The sequence below is a fragment of the Passer montanus genome, unplaced genomic scaffold, assembly GCF_014805655.1.
Source record: "Passer montanus isolate IOZ18808 unplaced genomic scaffold, ASM1480565v1 scaffold10, whole genome shotgun sequence".
Taxonomy (NCBI): Eukaryota; Metazoa; Chordata; class Aves; order Passeriformes; family Passeridae; genus Passer; species Passer montanus.
The window spans coordinates 23800353-23805089 of NW_024356505.1; the positions used below are offsets into that span (position 1 = coordinate 23800353).

The window sequence follows — 4737 nt, forward strand, 5'->3', positions numbered from 1 at the left end:
ACACCTGCAGTTTACGATTATATGTAACTTTAATCTGTCATTTTCTTTAAAAAGTCTGTGCAGTCACTTGTCATCTAGATCCAGTAAATTTATCTTTGAAAAAACTATTCTTTGAAATAAATTCTCTTAATACAGAAGGTGAACATGCACTTTTTGCTGAAAACACCTCAGAAGCTTACAGACTCCCAGGAATACTTGTCTGCATACTCCTCTCTGGGAAAAAAAGAATTGTTTTTGGATCAAATAAAAGCTTGAAAATACTTACCTCCTAAAATATTAATCAACAAGATAACAGGAGAGGTAGCACCATACAAGCTTCTTAGAGTTTCTAGCCTAGTCAAAAGAAAACCAGATGAAGGTGCTGAGAGAATTGAATTCAACGGTATTCTGAAATAACATTAAGATGAATTCTACAAAGTTTCTTAATGATCAGCCTAGCTTGGCTTTTTCTAAATACCCTCCACTAACTCAAGTAATAACTAAGAATGCAGGATTAAGTAAGTCTTTAGTCAAAGTCAACATTGCTCTGCCTTTTGCCTCCAGAGACATATTTACTTTTGCTGTTAATGAATAGCTTTGCGATATTTCTATTTAGATATTATGTATTGCCTACTTCTTCCAATTTTTATTTCCTCCTTGGAGCATCTGCAATTTAACAGTCAGACTGGTACTTACATCTTCAGTACATCAGAGTTTAAAAAAAAAAAGTCACTGTCATCATTGAATAACACTTAATCAATAAAACCCCATTTCCTAAACAAAAAAGTCATACCTGAAGCCCCTTTCAAACAGTCATGGTTGATTGTAAAATCCTACTTACCATACAAGTCATGTTCTCTATGCATAGCAGGAGTCCTGTCTGTCGTTCTGTCATTTAAGAGCAATAGGCATACGTCAGACTGACAAGCAAATTATTCTTTCTAACCCTCTAAGTTCTTGGAATCCCTTTGGAAAGAGCATGATCAATAAAGGGGTTCCCTGGAGGATTAATTTTTTCTTACTTTACTTTTTTTGAATGAATTATCTCTGCAGTGTTTTTTATGCTCTGGAGTTCCTATTTATTCATCCTATCAGCTTGTGGGTTATATTGTGCTTGTGTGCAAATGATACTCTCACTTCCCATTTCTCAACAGCATGTGCAAATGCTTATGTTTGCAATGGCCCTTGGACAAATAGTGCCCAAATTACATTCTGCCTCTTTTTCCTTTCTGTGCTTACTATCTTTCTGAAGAAGGAGTAAGAATAATCTGGGGTCCTCAGTCACTAAGTTTTATTGTAGCAAACTGGAATTTTCTGTTCTCATGTCATACCAGAAGAAGAACTCATATACAGCATGCTATTGAAGAAGTGCTTGTTTGTGCCTGAAATTTGTCTATGATTCTCATCTGACTGGTTTTCCAGTCACATTACAATCATAGAACCATAGAATTATCGGGTTGGAGAACACCTCTAAGGTCATTGAGTACAACCATTCACCCAACACTGTCAAGCCCACCACTAAATCATATCCCTTAGCAGCACACCTACATGTTTTCTACATACCTGCAGGGATGGTGACTCCAAATTCCCTGGACAGCACAGCTGGCCTAATGAATGCTGTAGTGTTTTACAGTTACCACAGTCCCCCCAAAATATTTTTCTTCTTTGTTTCAAAGAAGAAAAATATTGCATTTATAAGCGCATGCAAACCTTATCAATTGTTCTCTGAGTAAAACCAAAGCATGGCATGGCTTTTCAATCTTCTATACCACCTGAGAAGCTGAGCCTCAAGCAGAAGATTTCAGTCTGGAAGAGATCACTCAGTCTCACAGGTCCCACTCCCTGGAGTCCCAGTGTAGGGAGGGGCTCAGCTGTTTCCATGGCTGCCAGGTGGTAGTGCCTCTCACAGCCTCTCTGCTCTGGGAAAACCCACCTGGTTTTGGCACCTATGCACCCTCTGGGTATGGACCCTTGAGAGCACTTTCCCCTAGGTCACCCAGGGCTGATGTTGCAACTATTGGTCTGCTCTCTTCTTCATACACCTTTGGAAAGAGAATAAATGCTACTGAAGCTAAAACACTGCAAATACTTAGTCCTTAGTTTGTGTCTACAGTTAACCAGTGGACAGAGTTTACAACAGTGGCCCAAATGGAAAAGGCTTCAGTGCTTCTTCTGGTCATGCCATGATTGAGGTGGACAAAAGCACAGGCATGATTTAACCCTGACCAAACTGTAACTTCTACAAAAGCTACTGACATCAAGCTTTGCTTTAGTGAAGACCTAGCAAAATAAGGAACACCTTCTCTTTTTTTTTTTTTTTTTAATAGTAAACTACTTCTCCTTGTTTCTGAAGGCAAAATAAGGAACACCTTCTCTTCTTTTTTTTTTTTTTTTTCAATAGTAAACTACTTCTCCTTGTTTCTGAACTATGCAATATGGTTATTTTAGCTTGTGATGTTACTGACAGCTGTCACTGCTGTTTGTATAGTTGAGAGGCTTTGGGGGGAAAGGGTGGTGGGTTGATTTCCCAATTTCATGAACTATTAAATCTGGCAACCAATTCAATATTTCTAGAAAGACCACAGCCTGGTTTTCAGATTTGGAAACGTGGATACAAATGCCAGATACATTACACAAGGTTGTATATCACCTAAATTGTGAACCGAGTGTCATATGTATGGCTTTTGCCAACTGTTGACTTATTTTCACTGTTCACTATGCATTTGGTCTGAACAAGGCAGTCCCATTACTTTATGTTTACAAGCCTCTGTTTTGTAGCAGGTTGAAGGCAAGGACGTTAAAATTAAAAATATAGTATCTTACTTTGCTTTGGACACAGTGAAGATTGCTTTAAAGAGGAGCTCATTCTGCATGTGTAAAAATGTAGATTGAATATGGTTTTACTTTGTACCTTCCCAATTTAATACTGCTTGTATATTTTAAAACACAAGAGATGTAGAAGTGCAGGCCTTATGTAAAATTCATCACAACTCTTCAAAACAGGTTGGATATGACCAGTGACAAATGATGTTCCATAAAGCATTGTATGACTATTTTTAACATACCTCTCATACATAATTTCTCCTGCACTGACTGCCCAACAATATGAACATGTTGAAATACAAGCCATTATAAATGACAGGCCTTTGTATCTCCACCTAATCTTTGCAGGACCCTACTCACTTGACTTCAATATGAGAAGCAAATAAAAACAAGTGATGTGGACAACTGGATCCATCCCAGGAGCTTAGCTCCAGCCATCTATTTGTATTAATCACTAGTGCATATTCCTGGTGAGTGCATGCTAATTCAAAAGATCCCAAGCATTTCACTTGTGTCACTGTCTTCATCTTTATGTTCCCTTACTGGGCAGTAATTTCCCTTTAGTTGAGATCCCAAAGGTTGTGTGCTCCCCCCACCAATATCAGCAGCTGTGGATTCTAACCCTCAGGTCTAGTATTCTCAAAATGCCTTTTTTTAAAGTTCATTTCTCCATCACTTTCATAAAAGAACAACTTTCTTTTACCTCCTACTTCTCAAAATTGTTTACTTCAGCACCCTCCTCATTTTTCATCCACTACTTCCACTTTTGTCCTTCACTGTAAGATAGATGATAAACGGCCCATGCATCAGCATGCATTGGCTTTCATTCCCAGTCTTGCCCACTCACTTTCTGCACCACAGGATTATCTGGGATCTGAAGAAAAGCTAGGATCCATCTCCCCCAGGCCATATTAAAGGCAGGCACATAAGCATCCATTTGCAGGCATCATGCTGCAGCACTGGTCGTAGCCTGTTATGAATGGGAACAAGGAAGGATCAAAGTAGAACACATAGCAATGAAAAGATTAAGTACTTCTCCCAGAAAAGCTTCCTGACTTCAGGCTACATGTCTCCAAAATGCACTGGGTGACTTTGCTGCGGCTTTGGCTGTGTGTGAGGGCTAGAGAAGTTCTGTTCCCTGTGCCCTTGCTAGTCATGTTGCCAGCATGTTTACCTTTCAATAAAATGGAATAGTATCACACCTGATGTTGTGAGCCTCAGGTAAATAAGACACTTCTGAGATCCTCAAGAGGAAAGGTAAAGGATTCTGAAGGTGAATTCTTTATCAGAAAAAAATCTTTACTGAAAGGGTTAAAAACATTGGAATGAACTGTCCGGGGAAGGGGCATAGCACATAGTGCCACGATTTGGATGACATGGTAGTGTTCAGTCAAAGGTTGGACTTGATGACTTTGGTAGTCTTCTGCAGCCTTAATGATTCCATTATTCTAACTTTGCGTTTGCTGTGTTCTCATTTCGTACTCTGGACCGGCATTTTCTTCCAGAATCAGTCACTGTCATCCTGTGTGTAGATACTGGAAGTGCCTCTTCACCCATCCTATTTGCATTAAAGGGCAGACTAGAAAATACTGCCTCTTGCAAGCCCAAGTACTCAGCGCGAACTCCCACGCCCACTCCCCCCCAGAATGACTCCGTGGATTCCAGCCTCCTCCCTGTGTAAACAGGGAGTGCGCGCAAGGACAGGCAGGATGCTCACAGCCACCGACTCTCATTCGTACTAGGAGCCAAGGATGACACCAAGCACATCTGCCCCTCACTCCACGGGGAACTCCTGGGGCCGCGGAGCTGGGCGGGTCCCCGCAGGGAGGCAGAGGGGCAGCGCTCCGCTCCCGGCCGTTCTCCCGCTCTCCCGGCCGGCAGCCCGGGCTCCCCAGGCCCTGCCGCCTCCAGCCTGCTCCACCACTCGCTCCCGTC

At 41.3% G+C, this 4737-nt stretch overlaps 1 long non-coding RNA gene across 1 annotated transcript in view; it reads right to left on the bottom strand.

Annotated features, from left to right (window-relative positions):
* The window catches only part of LOC120503122, a 39172-nt gene extending 38795 nt beyond the window's left edge, over positions 1 to 377 (bottom strand). Inside the window, exon 1 of the long non-coding RNA XR_005627663.1 lies at positions 266 to 377. This is a non-coding gene — a long non-coding RNA (uncharacterized LOC120503122). The remainder of the gene's footprint in view (positions 1 to 265) is intronic.
* Positions 378 to 4737: the final 4360 nt, after the last annotated feature.